We start from the raw sequence: 21858 nt of genomic DNA, 5'->3' as shown, positions 1-21858 counted from the left end.
TCAGATTCTGCCACTGACATCGGGAGCATCAATCTGACCTAAATTAGATTTAATCGATGGAACATAATCCACTGCAATTCTCTCTCTGATTTGATGAAGTTGATTTCGGTGATGCGCAATAGACGACACTCTGATGGCAGCTTTGACCAGAAACGGATACACCGACTGCCTAAATGACAATCAACATATGAGCTGGAAACCATGCACGAGGGACATACAGAAATTATAGTAATTAATTATGACCGTGCTGTTGCAACGGACGCGAACAGAATACCAATGGGCACCAACTTCATCTGGTCTATAAGCTTCTCATTGATTTTCATAACAGTCTGAGTTAATAAAACTATCAAACTTCTTAATATAGACTCGGAGTTGAAATTTTTATAAGAAGAAAATCTTTCTAAAGCTGGGTAAGATATTGTATTTGGCCAATAAAATTTTCTCACTCAAATAGAGCGGAAATTCACGATGGGGAAGACTAACGAATTTCGCTCAAGTATGTTCATCAATCGTTAGGATTAATCGTGGATCATTCTATCAAACTCAGAGAAAGAACCTGTTTTTCACACACTTACGATTCCGTCTATTACTTATCGTCTACTTTTGCTATGTTGTAGTTAGCGTTAGAACAATAAACAATCGTTTATTATGACTAAATGTATTATAATTATAATATATGTATTACGATTATATGTATTAATGAAAAAGAACCACGGAAAGTAGGGAATATAATTGTCCTTGAAAATACAAAATAATGTACCTCTTTAATAGTGATTTTTTAGAATTGTACTTATTGCTTTTATAAATCGCACTTGTCGATAATTATATTTACAGGTTATTATCATGACAACTTGTACGGTAATTAGTCGTAATTAATGTCATAATTAATGTCGCAATTAATGTAAATATATAAAATCCGCTTATGTACGTCGTGTCGTAAATCCATTGCATATATTCACGCTACTCTAAACACAACCTCCATCGAAACTGTTTCAGAATATTCGACAGAAATGTCTGGCACACTGGACATCGAAATTGAAATAACAAACAAAGCTTCGCGTAGTCAATGTGTGAAAGCTTTACAAAGAGCGGTTTGTAAATAAAATGTTTCTTTAGGCACGTTTCACAATAAACTTATCCAAAATCGTCAAAGTGCTCTACATGAACTTCATTCTACGTTTACGTTTTACGTCGCAATCGAAATGCGATTTTCACCTTTGATAAGATCAATTTTGTTACAAAATTCTATATGTTGTAGATTGCAAAGGAGTCGCAATTTAAAACTTTTTGCGCTTCGCTTAACTTTATATTCCATTTCTAATTTACCTTTTTACTATACATGTCATTTTGTGGGATTTAGTAAATATATCATAGAAATTTTATTACTTCGCTTTTAAAAATAATATCACTGTTTACAACAATTTAAATTCAAATTACAAAACGTTAATTAAATTTTCATTTTTTTGATCGTATATAGTAAAATAAAGCAAGAGAAATGCAAACAAACATATTCTCTTCAATATAAAACGGTGTTTGAAAAAGCTACAGAAAATTTATCTAAATAGAATATTTTACTAGTCGAGTTTTTATATAGTGTTAATTTCTTTCCCGATTTATATTTGTTCCAATAAAAAGGGTGATTTATATGTCACAATCTACGTGGAAATTCTAGTAAAAAGTGCAGTATCTTTCAGTTTTATGACTAAAAATGTAAAGCACACACTTTTCGCTACTATTTATATCCGCAAATGAATTACGACCGCACCTACGTCCAGTTTCATCCACTGACATAAAGCATAAAACAAGTTGATACCACATTTCAACTAAATCATATAAAGCCTGTAATTTCCTGATGCACATAGCAATCATATAAATCCTGTATTGATTTTTTTTCGAATCATCTTTAGAATTTATTGCTCTCCAAATAATTTAACTTATCTTCCGGATGTCAATCAAGTTCCATATAAAATTGGAATGTATAAATATTGAAAACAATATTTCAAATAATAATTTGTTCTGAATTTGTAAATTGAAACTCGTTTATTTAAATTACTAGTATAAGTTCACGTTTAATTGCTGGTATCAGAGAAAATAAATTTTCAAACAGGTGGTTTTACGTGTGCGTAAAAGGATGACGATGATATTTCTATAAACGTCGCTATGAAAAATAAATTCTAAAATAATCGTAACGATAAATATTTTGAATTATTTCGGGACACAGCATGTCAGCGTGTCAGCGCTAAGACACTTCAATTACAAGGGTAAGAGAGCATAGGTACTGACAGATATACGCTGCGGCGTATTTCGTGGCATGCATATGTTGCATATCAACCGGAATTGCGCGTCCGAGGGCGAGTCTCGCTCCACTGAGGCCCGTAACATTCGTTAACAGCGAACGGGAGGATAGAGACCATGACTGCGTTGTATATCTTGGAGACGTATAGAAGCAATTACAAAAGCAGTGCAAGAATAATTACGTTGCGTTCAATAATTTCAGGTTTCGACGTTTTGCTTGGTCTAATACGAAAAATGTATACGTTCTATCTTTCTCATTTTTGGTCTCTTATCTTCTATTATCACGACGAAAGAAGTAAACCATATTTTAATCAAATGCAACCCTTTTTCTTGAAAACGTGGTTAATAAATTTCGAGGAATTTCCTCATTGTCAGAGCTATTTTAAAATATCGATTGTTGTTAAATTCGATGTTCTTGAGATATGAAAGAGCTTAAATTTATTTTGTTTTATTTTATTCGATATTCTTGCATAATTATAATTAAGATTTAGTATATAGCAACATAATGATGCAATCAAAGGTGAAATTACAAGCAACAGAATAATTATGGTTAGAAAATTAATATTCCAGTAAAGGCAATTACGAAGCTTCTTGAATTATCGATTTTCTACCAAATCTGAACAACGTTCTTCAACAGGATGTATCGTGGTGCATTTTCGAGGTCTGCAATAATTTTGCTTCGCTGAACTCGCGATACTCGTATAATATTCACTCGCTTTGTGCGAGAGATAAAGATGGTAACCGGAAAACAATAAACGACAAGGCAACTCGATTTTCGAGCATTCTTGACATAACGATGTAAATAGTGCTCATATCACCAGCATTTATCAATCTACATATTTTATACTTTATTTTATTTTATATAAACTACGTAATTAATTATACGCGTAATGGATTTATTTATATATGTATTTTCTATAATTCTTGACCTCTTAAAGAGACAGATCATAAAGTTTAAATTTAAAATTCTTCCCAGTGCGGAGAGATCGATTATGACAAAAATAACAACATCGTTAATCATCGTAAACAGTGTCACTTGATTAAATTTACTGGGTTTGCAGCCTGTTTTTGTATACTTATTCTTCTACATTTTCACGATTTTCGTACTAACAGAGTCTTTTGCGTTGTAATGTAAGGCTAAAAACATTGTGATCAAGAATCGAGTTTGAGACACCTCTGAGATATCTCTAGAATAGGAATTTTTTCGTTACACTCAAAATGGTCAAAACATTGGAATTTCAAATGAATGGCATTATGGAAGTCGAAGCACGAAGAAGAGAAAACTGTGCGTCCTTTTTTTATATTGGCGCCGTCGGAATACATATGTCGAAATTACGCAATGATTGCTTTTGGAAAATATCATCATACATGGGAATAGTGAACTTTCATAAATACATAAATTCACAACAACTTTAAAAATTACCGGTGAACATTGTCGTGAATAAATCAGATCTAAAAATCGCGTATTTTATATTTAAAGAAAGCATAATATATATGTATGTGTATGTTGTGTGATACGACAAATGTTTCATATTGCAATAAGAAAATAAAGAGAAAAGAAGACGTCAGAAGAAACATGTATATAGTCACACGCGTAAAACGACATGCGAAAAATATGTTCATTTTATGAAAAGTATATTTTTTTAGTTTCTTCGTTACAGTCGTTACAGACACACGTTCTTAAACTGGGCGAGGAGAATATAATTAATTTATGCTAATCAACGATTAATACATAAAAAATAATATAATCTTTTTTTTAGTTTCCCTCATTAAAACATTATCTAGAGAAAGAGAGTACCTCAGCGGTATTTTTAAAGCACATTTATGTCGCTCCGTTGCATCGTATTTTACATCTGAAAACAGTTTCCGGGTTTGCTTTTAAAAATTCATATATACCGCGCACGTAATACGGTCTGGATAATAAACTCATGGACGCAAGTTGGAACAAACAATTGTCGCACGAGATTACCATCATCAATGTAACATCTAACAATCACGTGCCCTACAAAATCAAGGTATAAATTTAGCATTAAAGCGTATACGTGACTAACAAGGTTTGCCGTGAAATTTAAACAGCTGCCCCACATCCCGTTTAACGTAGTCGATAATTGGCGCTTGTATTTCGCCCTCTATTTCCTTCTAGCAATGCATAATGACATGCTTGGGAAATGCATCGAGAAATGTTCTATCGAGGGATTACAGCTCGAAACGAGCTGCCAGAAGTTCGTTTACTCATCGCTTGACTCTAATTACCGGAGCGCGCGCTTCGTTCGCTCTGATCGCGCTCGTATCCTCTAAATACGAAAGTTAATGACATTCATAACGGAATGCGCGCTATCATAAATTTCAAGTAAACTTTCGCCAATAAGCTTCGATTTAAAAGCGCAATAAATTTGCAAGCGGGAGATAAAGCATGGGGGTCAATTCCCGTAGTTTCCGAACTACCGTGAGAGAGGCACGGAAATAGATAAAAAGAGAAAGGGAGTTATTGCCGACAAGGCGAGATGTACTGCATGACTGCAATTCAGAGTTCCGTCAAATTGTTTTAATCCATTTGCGGGGAAGATAAAACCGCATCGAACTCGCAACGTCATTATGCCTTACGACTTCGTTATCAGATTTCATCTCAGTTCTAATATTCTCTCTGACGTAGGGTTTTAAAGCGCATTTCGATTTTCCGCCAGGAAATTTTGCCACCAGCAATAAACGAACACCGAACGAATTGTGCGGCTGGATTTCTCGTTAGAGCGCTCCGGCTCGTCATTGCATCCGCCGTAATTTTACATTACGAAGCTACGTCTGCGCTGCAGCTAACGTTTCGTCCATCTACCTACATCCGTCGGTTACGACTGTAAACTTTATTCTCTCTTTTTTTTTTCTTTTTTAGGAGGCACGCGAGGTAACGAGATACGACACGAAGTGAAATCCATTTGTATAGCGGGCCATGCGCATGGGTCGCGATTTCGCGATATTAATACTAGTAATGCGAACGCGTCAACATAACTTCGAAGCGAATTACACGACCCTATTCGATTACGGCTTCCCATTGATATCGTCTCGCGATAACTCGAATGAGATGCCGAAGACCATCCACGGTACTTTATATTGAAATATAGATGCGCGGATGAAATTACCTCCAAGTTACGCGACGGCACTCTCACGAGAACTGTTCGGAATAAAATTATACAAACGACGCTGAGAGCTTCTGTTTTCCGGCTCCGTTAAATGAATCGTCTATAATTAAAACGAAAATCCACAAAGCTCGGCATTTAAACTTTGATATTCGCAAAAATCAAAAATGGTTTAGCCGTGGTACCTAGAAAAATTTCCGTAAAAACTTGGTTAATCTGCGTAATGCTAATACTTATTTAATGACCTATGTCGAATTTCCAGGTGATTTGTGAACGTTCGCTTGCCTTCATCGAATAATTTAGACATTAAGCTAACGGTGTAAACGGAATATATATATATATATATATATATATGTAGATCAATATACATATAGATAGATAGATAGATAAATAGATAGATGAAGAATTTATTCGTAGAGAGAATAAATCGGACTCAAATATTGGAATATTGGAGGTCAAACAATATTCAGGAAAAACAAACTATCATAAGATCGGCATTGGTAATCGATCAACCTCAGTAAATCCGGTTTTGCAGATAGACTTGCAGACACCCCCCGAGGGAACGCAACGGACAAAGGAACGCGGAATAAGTACTGACAGTCACGACAATTGTCTTCCAATACTTCGCGAAAACCTTGTTAGCTATGCATTCAAGGGCGGCGGAAGCGCGACAACAACGCGATGAAGACGGAGGCGCCCTTCCACCCCGTAATATGAGAAATAACGTAGCCGGTGTACCCTCGGAGAAACTTGTTCCATTTATCTCGAGTCCTCCTGAGAAATGCTTGTGACTCTACGCGGAACACAGGATAAACCTTACCTACAATGAATTATCGTGTAAACCGCGCATTTCGCCTTCGCGTCCATCAAAGATATAACATTGTTCCTAAGGGAAAATGATCCAATTCGAAAATTCGTCCAGACAGCCTTATCAGTACGGTTAAATGAACTCTGACAGCCCTTAGATTCGGCACTCCGACGAAAATTTCTATGTTAATATAGGTATATAGGTATATACATACATATTGCATTCTTTCTTGACATAGAGAGAAATGTAAGTCTCATATAATGAAAGAGATAAAATATTACATTTCAACAGGTTCAAATAAACTCTTGAAATCCTATATATAATAAAAAAAAAGTTCTTTCTCCAAGTCAAATAATCTTTAATATGAAAGGATCAAAAAGATGCTCAGCGTTATTTATATTTTATAATTTTGGTCAACAATTTCGCTATTATTCATATAATTTACATTAAAATGAAGCTAATAGTAACAATATTATGCAGCTTGATAAATATTAAAAATATTGCATATATTAAATCTTACTGTTGATAAATTTCGTTGCGGAATGTAGATTATATAAAAACATACATTGGAAGAAAGTTAACATCATATTCATGTATAAAACAAGATAGTTTTGCTATAAGCGTTTTTTATTAAACGAAACGCGCATAGTTAGCTTAACCCAGACTATATTTACAGAAATACGCGTGTAAAAATATGGATGAGTGCACTGTAACGTTGTGAATGTTTCACTGTAACCAATGAGCTCCGCCGAGGCAGCAAACGAGTTCGCGAAGTTCACGAAGGTTGTTTATCGTCGAAGCGAAGAGAGAAAAGTTACCACAAAGCAATGGCCTTTTAATGTGTGGCAAGGGCTTCGGCGAACTTCCGCTCGCAACTTTTTGCTGTAATTAATTCCTACGATTAGAAGTACTCTTAGGAGCTGCACGTTGCCGTTGCAAGTAAGACGCATAAATTACGCGGATCCCCGTTCGATGGAAACTCTTTGTTTCTGTGTGTATAACATCGAGATTAATGCTAACGCCTTTGCCGCTCACAATATTTATGAATACGACGGGTACAGAAATGGGGGAGAGTGTTTCTGTATTGCCTCGTGTTTTATGATACGGAGGACCGCTCTTTTTTATTGGGTGATAAAGGGGAAGTGCTACCCGACAAAAGTAGAATTCAACCGAGAGAACCATTTTCCGCGATATGCAAAACTGTAAAAAGGTCAGTTCTAACTGACAATTTGATATGGGCTTGATCTTGCGCTTGCTTTTTTTTATTCGCGGTACAATTCTGAAATTCTGAAATTGCCTTGCGTTTGTTACCCAAACGGAATAATATTCGTGAAAAAAATAACAGTCGGTGTTGTTCAATATACATAATTTTTTCCTAGCGCAACGAACATGTTAGTATTGTAGATTATAATGAAAATAGAGAGAAAAAACCAAGGTGAAACACGCAGCGGTAATAAATTGTTCATTATTTTTGCCGTCCAGCACAAAGACTATTTATCGTAATACGACTTCAAAGCTTGTTGCAACTGACGGAACGTTGTTGAACGAAATTCGCGGCGAAGTGTGCGCACAAGAGTATGCCGCGTCGCGCGGTCATAAAGAGAAGTAGAATACCGCTTGCGCCATAAATCTTTACGGGTAATCATTTCTTATAATGCTTGAAGGAATTTCAACATGCAATTCCTCGCGACGATGAGAGTTGCAGAGAACCTTATGCTCAAGTGTCTATGGATTCAAAGACATAGAAAGCGAGACCCATCGATGCCGAGAGTCTTTGATCTTTATTCCCATGCATACATATATTTCACGATTGAGAGATATTAATCATACTCACAAATATTACCTATCCTTTATCAACCAACGACGTCAAAGCGTATGGATGTGCCTGTATTTATTATGTAAAATATATACACATGTATTAAAAATTACACTTTTTTGCAATTACAGAAAATTTCTAACTAATGTACATCCTTTCAATTTTCTCAACGAAAATTAATCACTCTTATCCGGAATATTGCTGTAATGATCTCTAAATAGAAAAATCTTTAAAAAAGAACATTTATTAAAAACGAAACAAAAAGTCGCTATTTTGTTATTTTCTTGCATTCTCGGAAGATGAATTAAATGTACTTATCAATTGCACATACCTTGAATTCAAATACTGAAAGTAATAGCTTTCTCTTTGATTTCTACCATTTGTACTCTAAAGAAAATATCACTTGATGTATCATCTATAATAAGTAGTAATCTGTTGTTGCAACACAATGTCATTGCATTAGCAATCAATCTTGTTATTAATTACAGAAATTAAAATTACATATTAAATGGATAATATGTAATAGTATAAATGGATTCAGGCTCATTAACCTTTACGGTACGATAAATAGACTGTTTCGTATTATTATCCAGTACATTCGTATTATTATATAATACATTTATATTATATTAGTCGATTAGTCAGTAACGGTCCGAATAACAAATTTTATTTCATGTTATTACTCGTGAAAATTCGACTATTATATCGACTATGTCAGAATATAAGAGGTTGCTTCTATTGATTACCAATGGACCCTACTCGATGCTTAAAGTACTCACTTTCGTTTCCGACATCATACGAGACGTTGCCCGCAATCGAGAGTCAAATAAATTTGTCTCAGTCAATCAAGACGTACGACAGTTCATTCCACCTGCCTATCCAAGAGTCCGCGGTTCAGTTATAAGAAGACAGACATCTATACCTCGTTTTTGCGTCGTTTGAGGGACTACCCAAGAATTACACGTAAAGTACTCGGCATAGACTTTTATCTTTTTCTTAGGTAGATCGATTAATAATGATACAATTGCGCTTTCGTATTGCAGCAAGAGAAAGTAATATATAACACGCACACGAATTATCAGACTAGTTTTCACTAGCTTCTAATCGAATAATACAAATAATATTAGACAGAACAGGTACTTGACAGAATTTCGGAAATATATTTTGATGCGTAAATAAATGTGTTATAATTTATTTTATTTGCGTAAAACCAAACAACAAAGCTTGATTCCAGCAAATTTATTAGGCTACCACAGGATTTAACAATATCGGAAAAACAATATTTGTAATAAAATATCCCATCAAATTTTCAAATATATCGATATTATCTTCATACATAATGTAGACAAGCATCTATTAAGGTATTTTAAAAATTCATATCCTCGTTTCAGTTTCCTCGAGTATGAATATCTTGATGGACGTTTTGCAACATCCGCAAATTGCTTTGCATACTTCGACACAGAAGATAAGCGAGGCATGATATCTCTCTCATGAAATTTTATGTGCAGAACCTCTATAAGTAAACTGCTAACGTGTTACATCGCGTGTAGAAAAATCCGTTTAGATATATTTTCAGGAATACTTCGGTGTCGTTTTTTATTTCGACACAGCTGAAAATCCGAAATATGTCAAGAATATCATTTTTTTTGCGATTGCGCATCACTATCAAGGCATGCACTCGAAACGTGTCGTATAAACCATTCCACGAACGTTCTAAAACTTAGCCCGACTATATAGCAGCGGCACTTAGCTTTTAACTCTTGAAATTTTTACCCTTTGTGTGCTCGCTGAATTCTTTTTACAAATACATTATTCCATTTCAACTAACATGGTGTTAAAAAGAACAAATGACTTTGCGGCATACAACGTAAAATATTCAATAGCTATCATTTCTAACTAGTGATTAAATTTTAATTGATAGACAATCGAAAGTAAAGCGTTTTAATTATCTCTCATGCCTGTATTAAAAGTCTATAATAAATTCTATACGTGCAATAATTCAAGAAGCATCTTGATATATATCTGTATATCGAGCGTCGATACATTACATTGACAGAGAAGCTTGAGCATCGCGTTGTCTCCGTGGCAAGGTCTAATTGGTTCGATAAGCGCAAATAGGCGGGAATAATTAAATCTCCTCTCTCGATGCGGCATAGAGAATCAAAGCTGTCAAGGCAATTAACCCGTGTAAACTTGTGAGGCCGATCTTCCTACTGACAATCATCCATCGATTGTCGCGCATTTCCCTCAACGACTCATGATATTAGGTATTATCGGCCAAAAATCCCATCGTCCCGAGTGCCCGATAAGAGAACGCGCGCCGCATGGGATGCTGGGAAGAGGGGTTGGTTCGGTTCAAGCCGGCGCCCTCGCTCCACAAGTTCCTTCAGTATACGCGCGTAGCTACATTCGGTTGGATCCTATCTCGCATCGTGTTTGAAAATCGCGTCATCTTCGTATATCGGGAAAATCTTCCACGAGGGAAACATTTCGTCGGTCGGTTTACGTGTCAAAAACTACCGCTGTGTTTACTTGAATTTGATCGAAGGCAATTTAAGCTGGCGCGAATATAATTCATTCCTTGAAGTGTTCTCTAAGTATATATAATGCTCGTTATAAATCGAAACTTAAAAAAACTTAGAAAACTGCGTATATTGAGATTCCACGTCGGTTAATCACAGAAACTTCGAGCGAGCGTCGACGTAACTGTCATCTTGAAGTTTGCTAATTGCAATCACACGGCTTTGTGAAGAACAAAATACTGCCATTGCAATGCTATCATTTACTTCAAGCGTTTTGCTTGAAAAAATTCCCAAATTATTATTTATGTGCAGTAAAGAATATTGTAACATTATAGTGTATAAACTAGATAGTTAAGAAAAGTTGATTTAAGAAAGAAAGTTATTGAAAGTGAAGACTTCACGTCTTTCGTGAGCAACCAAAAATTCCATAAAGCAATTTCATATTTTGGAAGGTACTTCAATCACATATTCGGGCATTCGTAATTTCCTTATCGCAGCCGTCAGAGATTCAATCGATTTCAATTTGCGCGAGCTGGTACTGCCGAGGCAATATATCTCGAATTCCTTTGCTTCTTCCAGTACGTTTGATAATGCTCGCCTGGAGGATTCTTTCGACAATGATACCACTCGAGATTCTTCTCGAGTTAAAAAACGCGACTTATTCGCGCGTGTAACCATTAAAAAATAATCATCCACGTATTACAAGACTGAGACAGTGTTCCAGCGCAGGGGGAGAAATGGCAACACATTAAGAGACGAAGTTTTACCCGGGGGGGTAAGTATTGCGTAGAATGTATGAAGCTTCTTCAGTTTCTTTAGCAACTAATTAGAAAATATTCCCATCGTATAGTTTATTATCCAAAGCAATAACTCTTCGTGTTAACGTAAAGTCATACTGACACGTATTGGATGAGAAAGCGAACAATGTAAATAGGGCTTAACCGTGTAGTTAATTCTAGTTTAACGCAGGGAGAAAGAGAAAGAGAACAGTACTAAAATAATGTTCCAATTTTCCCGTGAGTTGGCACCTCTTTTATTTTTTGCTGCAACGATTAAACCGGAGTGCTGAATTAGCTAGTTTTTTGCTTATATTATTTAATATTCTCTTTCTCTCTTTTATACACTCTTTTTGTCTCGTAGGCAATGTTATAATTTCTCTAATTTAAAGATTTATTGAGCTATTGTTCGTATATACAAAGAGTATAAAAACAATTGTACAGTCACTAAAAAGAAGTCTATATTTTACCATTGAGAGTATAAAGAAAATTTAATTAATATTTCCTCGCAAGAATTCTTTTATTCCAATAGCTCACTGTTCGACAGAATTCCTTATTGTACCATTAAAAGCAAAATTTCTCGTATCGCCTCTCGAGATATCATCCTAACTATTACTACAAAGACCCATCGACCCTTATTTAGTCTCTATAGAAAAAGCCGATGGCCAAACGGCGAACCCTTGGACGTAGAGCGAGCATCTAAGATCATTGTACGACCCTTTACGACCGCAGTAATTCTTTAGACCGCGCACACCGACTCTACCCTCGGTTATCGGTGTAACTACTTCGTGTGGTAGCAGGGCTCCTTTACTCCTGATGAAGTTACATTCGTAGTACCAGAGATCCATCTTGCCAACAGGCTCTCTCTCACCTTTCTTTTAAATTCATCGAAACGTTTAGACGAGTCATACGGAATACACATAGTAATCAAACACTTGCACGTACGCTCATCACGTTTGCAAACGTTTGCAATATTGTTTTATTTTTTATTATAATTTTTGTCTTAAACATATAATGTAAATACTTTAAAACATTTAACAAAATTAAAAAAAAAACATAAATGACTTTAAAGAAAAATATTTAAAGAAGCATGAAACATGTGTGCATAAGCCTTAAAAAAAGAAGAGAACAGAAAATTATGTATTAATAGGTGCTTTCCATTTACATCAAAACTCAGATAATTCTCACTTGTGACGTCGTTCTATCCTTTTTGGGAATTAATGAGTATAATAAAGACAGAATGACATCACAAGTGAGAATTATCTGAGTTTTTATGTAAATGGAAAGCAACTAATATGTGATTAATTATTATTTATTTGATATTTTGGTTATTCATTATTATTTTATAAATATTGCTAAAAACATTTACATAAAAGATATATTATTTATACAGATTCCTAAAAGCGTTTATATAAAATATATATTATTTATGAATATACCTAAAAAGTTCAATAAAAATATATAATAATCTTGAATTATTTCAAAAAATTGACAAATTATTTTCTAAAATATTTGTGCTTTTTAATAAGAATTTAATATAACGTTTCTTACAAATAATTCAAATAATAAAATAAATAAGTTGCAAAAGCTATCCGCACTTAGGGTATATAGAAGAAAGAAGATACTTTAGTTGCAGGCATTTGCGCGTAAAAACGGTCTCGACAGTGATTTATTATAACATTTCATTTCACGTACATACTCTCAAGAAAACTCAGCTTTAGATATACCTACGATATGCTGGTGAAAGAGTTGTACTCTGTCGTAAATATAAAGGAAAATAAAAATTACTGCAAACATCTTGAAAGCTGTACTTTATATGTTCCCCCCATATAATATAATTTCGCATTCACTGCCTTTCTCTTAAATTATTCTAAATGTTTGTATCTTGAAAATTTAAAGATCCGTGCTTATCTATTGACACGGTGAATAACTTTTAATGAATGCAAGCTCTTCTTCGAAGTTTATACCAAACTTTCGAGTCAAACTTGAATTTCGTCTTACAAATTTTCGGCTTTTCCCACCGCAGATTCTTGTTCCGCACAGCAGATGTGCGGCACGCCGTATTAAGTTTACCGTTTTGAAAGCGGTTAAAGTTACAAAATCGGATTGAGAAGCGTATTAACATTCAACGAAAACGATATTATATTTGAGCATAATATTGCGACTGATGAAAACTTAATGCTAGAATTATGTAGCCTTACTACGATTAAGCTGTGGCTCGTGGAGAAGTTATTTCTAAGACTAAAAGACTATTATCTGCCCACGTATACCAGATGTCTTACGAGATGGTCGTGAGATGAATATGCATTGCGACAATGGAGACGAGAATTACCCCTTGACACAGATCCTAGATTATCGCTTCATTCTTGGGACGTCCAGTTGCTATAGGGATGAGTGAACGAAGTACAGCATAGGTGAGAGCAGTCTTAATAAGAGTTTGATTAAAAAATTGAGTATATAGCGCATGACGGTGTTGCTATATCAAGTGCAACAATCGCCGTGGGCAATTCCCTTAATTTTTACCGCCTCTAATTTTCTACAGAATGATGAAAATCTTAATAATATAATAATGTCTCCGCTGTCACTGTTCTTATCGCAAGCAATTGTATTACATTTATGCGAGCACATTTCCACAGGACAATTCAAATTTACATAAGCGAACGGACGAAAGTGCTTTACATTAGATTTAACATTCTTCGTGAATCTCATGAATCTCATTCGGACACTTTCAGAACAATTAACAAATGCTAAGTGAACAATGTAACAATGTGTTTAATCTTTAGACGCAATCAATAAATGAGCAATAATTATTTATCTTTTATGCATTTTGCTTCATTATTGATATTTAATCGCTGATTTCAAACAAAGATGCTTAGTGTGCGTGTGATGGGTGTATATTTTTACACGTACGCACACATATGAATAAAAACAACAAATAAAATGCAACAAAAACCAACATTACCATACATTTTCATAATTTTAACGCGTCGTTAGTCGATACTCGCTGGAAATTTTCACCTCGATATATTACGATATTCGATTAATCACGAACATGCGGTACTCTCGAGAAACGTGGTCGTAAATGAGGACTATCGCCGTGGTAATTTTACAGCTTCAGAGCAGCAGCGCGTATGAATATATTGTGCATATCTACGATCTGAACTGTAGTTAGGTATTTAATAATCATATTATAATGCATCACGTACAGCGCCGGCATAAATGGATTCTTTATTAAAAGGCATACAGCGTAGCCGCTGAAATTTACAGGCCATTTCAGTTCTTAATTGGTCTTTACATTTCATGAAAGATTTAATTCCGAAATATGCAAAAGGTGCTCACTTGTGAAAGTATGATTATTTGCCTTCATTGCAGCGCCTTTTATTACGCCTTTGAACCTGCGTTTACAGTGTAATTTCTCGTTGCATTTATCACTAAATTTCTGGTTAATCTCAACTTCGAAATGGTATAACTGTCAAATATACCCAAACCAACCAATGAAACTTTCGAACGCGCGTAGTAACAATGTATCACTAGAGGATAACAAATAACTAATTTAAAATACATATGTAAATAGTGCGATATCGTTGTATTATTTGAAAACATTAAAGTTCAATAATCGATACATTTACATATCCACCATAAATGTGATTGATTTATTAAACGTTATAAACGGAATAATAATTTATCATGATAAGATTCGAGTAGTAGGTATGTATATCTATTATTTTCTACGCTTAGACGGTATTTTTAAACTTTATCGCAAACGAAAAATCTGCTGGTAATACCTTTCCGTGCACATAAAGAAGCGCAAACTTAATTAGTCGTGACAATGTCACTTTTAAACAAGCCGGACGTAGACGCAATTAACCATCGTGGAAAAAATATGAAAGCTGGGATTTGTTTATCTGGGGTTTCTCTTTTGTGAGGTCACATATTCGATGAATCCAGAAAATATTAGTATCTCGTTATAATAGAGAGCTACTGTACATACATGCAGCCATTTATTAAAAACTAAAACCAAAATAAATAACAGTAAAATAAAACTATTATTACTAAGCTAAAATAATATTAAATTTTCTCGAATTTAATACATTTCTCCACCGTTTCTGTTCATTTTATACGCATATAGCGATCTTCATTAAATTCCTTATATTCCTATACTCAAGCTACACGCTGTTTTCCTCGATTCTCTTTTTATAGTTTTTATTTATCATATATACAAAATAATTCATAAAGTTTTAATGTTTTACGAGATATTTTTTGAAATCATTATAAGTAGAAAAGTTTATACAAATATAAATGCGATTCTAAATATTTAGGAAGTTACCTAACATTTTTGGGAGTGCGATATTGTGATCTAAGTCATTTAGATTTTGCAATTAAAAGTGAATGAAAGATCTTGTTAAAAAAAGGCGTAAATACAGGATGCTTTACTATACATTGAATTTCAAATGTGTCCATATATAAATTAGGAATAGTATTTGAATGGTATCCTGCAACGGAGAATTTATATCTAGGTTTTATAGTTGATAAAATATGTACAATAAAAGTATCCAATAAAATTAAGTATAAATATGCCTCGATTATCGAAATAGAAAGTAACAATGTGACGCTTCGTCGAAACTTTATTGCTTGGTAGACTATAGAGTGCGTCAACGATGCAAATATTACCGAGAGTCAATTCCATGCACCGCCAATGATTATCCATTAGACCTCGAATAACGGCGGTTTATAATACAGTTATGTGGTAACGCCTCATTTCCGGCAGGATGTGACATTATTTGGAAATAATTACGTAAGCACGACGAAAGTGCATTTACGATTAAGCCGGAAATTGGAAATACGCCGTAGAATCTTCATTATATTCAAAGGTGCTTTGAAAGTATTCTGCTATCATCGTAATTGCAAGTTCCACTCATTAAAAATTGGATTATAAAAAATCTTCTATTACTTTAATAAAAAAATACACACAAATTTAAAATAATTCTTTTAAATTGTGGAGAATTCGTAGTTTCCTACATTTTTATATAGGTAGATAACTCAAAATGTTTTAAACCGTCTTTAATTAATAAAAATTTCGTAAATCTAAAACTTCGAAAACTTATATTAACGGAAAAATGGATATTTATATTATAATAATAATAATTTATATTATGACAAAATTTAAGGATCTTTCTTCTTTCTCATAATTTGCATAATAATGGAATATACAATTAAGAAAAAGATATATTTGTATATTATAATTATCTGCGTAAATATTATTCTTAAGAAAAACAATTATTCTTCCTTAATTACGCATTTTTGTAATAAATAAGGACACAAATTAGCATCTTTAGTACTTACGATATCCAGAAGTTAACTTACGGAAAATTTATTATCATATTTTGCTGCCCTAAGTTCTTAAAAGCGATAATTCAGAGAAAGAGAGAGAGAGGGAGAGGGAGAGGGAGAGGGGGAGAGAGAGAGAGAGAGAGAGAGAGAATTCTCATATTTTTTATCGAATCGTATTTGATCAATAATAAAAAAAGTTTTATGTCTTAAATATTATTAAGAGATAAATTGAGAGATTCTGGAAGAGTTAAATTCTATTTATTATACACAATTTATTCTCTCTAAGGAGAGTTAAAAGAAGTACCAACAAGATGGAATAAGTTCTTATGTAGTTAGAGAGCGAGCTTATATTATTTATGACTTTATATTAATTATTATTTAATATTAATTTCCATTTAATCAATATATTTCTCAATAATTTAAAATAATAGAGCAATTTTCAAAAAAAAAGGATAAAGATATATACTTTATATACCCCAAGGGGTTTTAAAGGGCGTTTTTCAAGGGACGTACCCAACCCTATCCAATTCTTTTCCCTACTATTATCATTTTCCCTACTATTATCATTTCCTTTGGACCAACGGTTTAACGTCTCTTCCGAAAGACGGAGCCCAGTTTAAAAGTTAAACGAAAAGTACGATTACGTGAACGTAATGTACGTATGTACGTACATATAACATACGTATAACATACGTATAACAGACATATACACGGACATTTGACACCTTAACATATACATTACAGATTCCAACGGTTGTTTTCTATATTATTGTTTTGGCGTGACGGCACTAACGGAGAGCTGCTGTCGATGTTACAGAGAGAGACACGACACACAGAACATAATAATACTTTAAATATTGAAAGTAATAATTTATTGCATATCCCCGTAGGGTTCACAATCTAGTACCTCTTTCTTTCTCCTCTCACTTAACCCTTTGGACCAACTGCTTAACGTCTCTTTCCGAAAGACGGAGCCCAGTTTGCTCCGCACAAGAGCCTCAATCTTGCACGGAGGGGCGCAGCTTTCGGAAAAACATTCCATGGCTCTAGTGGACTCGAACCTGGTTCCTCAGATTACGAGTCTGGCGCTCTACCACTAGACCACACTGCCGCCCTTAGAGCAATTTTCAATTTACCTTAGTTCTGTTACTTATATCAAATCCAATTATCCAATTAAAGTAGTAATATTTGAAATAGTTTATGTATGTCGTTTTCCATTCTCTTCCTTTCTTCTCCTCTTCCCCCGCTCCATTCCTCTTTCTCTCTGTGTGTTAAAATGTTGAATAATTCAGATCGTATATTAATTATTATATATAATAAATTAATTCACAACGTGATTGATTGGAGAAATAAAATTTTATTACTTTTACTACTAAAAAATTTTTTATAAAAGGTACCTGTTCAAATGCAAGCAAAATATTAAAAGTTATTTAAAAAATAACAAATATTTTTTTGCAACAATTAACTGCATTTGTAAAAATAACAATAAATAATAAGATTGCTGGATAATTTTAACGTTGCGTTAAATATTTTTTTTACGTAATGTAATTAATCGCCGGTTGATTTGTAAATACAGTATTTCATTTGAGATGAGATTTTTTTCGACGAAATATTGATGCAAAATATTTGTAATGAGACGATGTATCTTCTTGAAGAAAAAGCTTCTTGCACGACTTAAAACTCTTAAAAGTCATTTATCATCATAATTACATAGCTGCTTTTTGCAAAGTACGCTGTCTTGTGATAGAAACGTATGCATTATCTACCACCATAAATTTCCACTACATTTAATGTAGTTGCAATAATGATGTTAAGATGTAGTTGTAATAATCCATTATTTCAATATAACATCTATGTTGCAAAATTACGAAATTATATTTAATTATAAGAATTATTTATATCCAGCATATATTTTCTAACCTATAGCTAGAAAGCAATTTTTTGTAAATTAACAATGCAGTCAATAAAAAAAGTCGAATTTATATTATCAACAAAATTTAAGAATCTTTCTTTTTTAACAAAACACAGATTTAATGACAGAAAATTTCAGAAACGAGATTCCGCGTATTAATATTAAAATGACCAAAATTTAAAGAGAATTTCTTTCATGTACCTCTTGAAACTGCCCTAGCAATTTGTCTTCTGAAGAATACCACAGTACAACTGATTTATCTTATCAATCTTGAAGCTAATCACCCGCTTTTCCAAGCAAGAGCTAAGAAGAGAAGATAGTTAAAAATAAAAGACAGCTAAGTATATCTTAAAAATTCCCGGTGCACGGCGCTTTGTGCCACACCAAATTCTAGCGACGTACTTTATTTTTGCCACTGATCAACAAAAAACTGTTACATCACATTCCACGAATTTTTTATCCAGCCTCGATCGACATCATTAATCTCACTAGAACTATGTTCTATAAGAAATAAATATCGTACCTGTGCAAATTGTCTCAATAACTTATAGTACTAAATAATAAATTTGATATAATAAGTTTGACAAATATTTTTAAAATATTTTATGTAGCTAGATATAAACTCCGTTTATTTCAATAACATATCCAGTAAATGGATGTTTAATATGTTAATGTTGTTTCTGTCTTTGTCATTCTCGCTACATGCTTATTAATCCAGATACTAAACAGTTGACCACAAAATATTTATGGGTACAATGTATTATTAGCCAAATATTACGAACATACACGAGAAGGGAATTACGATTTTACATGAAATTATGAAGGTTAAATTGAAGTTTGTGGAAAATTACCTTTATATATTGCGAATATACGTTACAATTAGAATAACAGCACGCGAGCAAATGTCCGCAGAAAAATTACAGCTCCCAGTACCATTAGGTCCGAGCCCGTCATAAAAAGATGTGAAACCTTTACCCTCTACCTATCTTCTTACTTATTCAGCAGCACGGAATTAATAATGAGTTTCGATGTGCCAATAAGGTTCTGTTTTTTTTAGTACCATGTTATGTAATAATTCTTCTGTCTAACATAAGCATTACAAAAGTAGTTGAAACAAACTTTTTGGAATAATACTTGCAATTGCGTTATTGACTATATTGAAAATAATAGGATAATTATTTTCAAATAAAAAGAAACATGGATTTGATAACATCCCTTTGTTTTCTAAAATTATATATACAAAAATTCTTATATACAGAAATCCGCAAAATCCTTCGAATAGAGATATTTCTCAATTGTCTCCTTGCGATCGCTTGGTTTATTCGTTTGACGTTCTTCTGTGCCATCGAAACGCGAAGCAACCGCGTCTAACATCTTGCCTTTGTTCTTTGGGTTGTGCAAGACTATCGCAGGACGATCGGAAGACGCCTTTACTCGCGCTCAATAAGGCGAAACGAGCAAAATGCTCAATGACAAAGAAACGAATTCCGCATCCTTCCTTTCGAGATCGATAGACGATCTTCTCTCGTTTCTCAAGGCACCGTACAATGATATAAAAAAAGTACGTTTGGAAATTGCGGATGTGAAATTTTGCCGGAACAATCAGCAAACAAGTTTACCGAGAGCAATCCTCGACCGAGTTTATTCCCATATATTATTATGTAAAAGTCAAAATTGACAAAACAATTTAATTGCCTACGAATTATTATAATACGTAAAAGAATATAATGTACTGGAAATGGCAAATTCCTACAAAGAGATATTTCAATTGCTTTGTAATAAATAAATTAATTAAATTTCGAGCCAACGACGCTCAAAACTGAAACAAATGTTAATTAATATATCGCGGTCTACTATAAAGACTCTCGGAAATTAAAGAAAATTGTGGAGAATCCCACGAATTGTTTTATCGTAATTATTTTAAATTTTTTGCGATATTGCATGCAATATTGATCACCATCAATTTTATCGGGCAACCATTTATTTGGCTCATTTTAATGCGTGCAGCACTGCTGACATTTTCTATTGGATAATACTGCTTCAGGCGGGCGAAAATATTTTCGCGGCTGTCATCATTAAATTGAATTTTTCGAAAGCTGTCGTCTGTACCAAAACTACTCACGAAACATTCGAATATGTGACACGACGATATATTCAGCGTCTCTGAAGGAGAAGTATCGATAGAATCTATATATATGATTTTACTTGTAGCCGGTATATTCACGCGTGGAAGCTCTCTGATAATAACACCCTGCTCACGTGCCATATTATTTCGTGCACACTTGGAAAATAACCGATATTGTGAAAAATAACTCATAAAATTCGCATGAATCAATACTTTACGATACCCGTGAGATCGCAGATCGACGATGCGCGTACCATAAACGCGATGTCCGTTTCGTATGTATCACTCACATTAACGTCATATCCATAAATGTAAGTTCCAAATAGGTGATTTAATAAATAACATCTGATGTGCATTAGAGACCATTGCAATATAAGGCAGTATGCATTTGGTATAAAAAAATGATTAAAAATCGATTACGTTAAATATTGCAGAGAGACAAAATATTCTAATTAGAACAAAGCAGAAATATTTGAAAATGGATATTCTGTTGCAAGGTAATTTTACCAAGCAAAGCCTCTTATCCTGTATAATGACGATTTCCCGATTTCTATTTTAGAACATTCTACTCACGAAACTCTTTCCGTTCCAATATTTTTGATTGCGATTGCGTACTGCATTTTTTAACTGAATCGTCATTTATTATAATGTAGTTTCTGTATGCAGATTCAAAGAATTTTTGTTCTTATGATTACAGTGCTACGTTGAGATAACGTAATAATATTTGATGTTTTCAAAAAAGTCAATCATTTATTATAATTCTATATCATTAAATGGAGTTGTGTAGTTTATCAATCTTTATATCAATTTTTTTGTATTTTTAATGTACATAAATTACTATAGAATTAGATAATTTTCGAATAACAAATTATTTAAAAATTATGTACTTTTATAAATTCTATATGTAAGTGTTAAGAAAGTAATAAAAGTAACTATATCTACATACTAAAAAATCTATGTCACTACGGGAGGAGAAATCTATTTTCCCATCTCAGCGGTATGCCGTCGCGAGTCTAACAACTTTCATAAGTGAAACGGCGCCTCTAGTCTTGAAGCGTTAGCGAGACTATAAGTCGCGCAACAGGCGTTTCCATCACATATATATATATATATATATATATATATATATATATATATATATA

The 21858-nt window shown here is 33.6% G+C and overlaps 1 protein-coding gene and 1 long non-coding RNA gene across 6 annotated transcripts in view; one reads left to right on the top strand and one right to left on the bottom strand.

Moving 5' to 3' along the window:
• LOC139768963 (uncharacterized) overlaps positions 1-21858 on the bottom strand; it is a 510605-nt gene that overhangs the window by 384255 nt on the left and 104492 nt on the right. The gene's annotated exons all lie outside the window — the stretch shown is intronic.
• The window catches only part of Glurb (metabotropic glutamate receptor B), a 134001-nt gene continuing 122595 nt past the window's right edge, over positions 10453-21858 (top strand). For 2 of the 5 annotated variants that reach the window (XM_071699327.1, XM_071699362.1), the window contains exon 1: positions 10453-11347. The gene's annotated coding sequence lies outside the window, so the exon portion shown is untranslated. The remainder of the gene's footprint in view (positions 11348-21858) is intronic. The other 3 variants (XM_071699347.1, XM_071699356.1, XM_071699337.1) reach the window with 3 other exon arrangements.

Source organism: Temnothorax nylanderi, unplaced genomic scaffold (genome assembly GCF_030848795.1).
Source record: "Temnothorax nylanderi isolate EJ_2023f unplaced genomic scaffold, tnyl_v1.0 TNYL_tig0002_pilon, whole genome shotgun sequence".
NCBI lineage: Eukaryota > Metazoa > Arthropoda > Insecta > Hymenoptera > Formicidae > Temnothorax > Temnothorax nylanderi.
The sequence above is the reverse complement of the archived record's forward strand: the minus strand, read 5'-3'. Positions and strand labels throughout refer to the sequence as shown.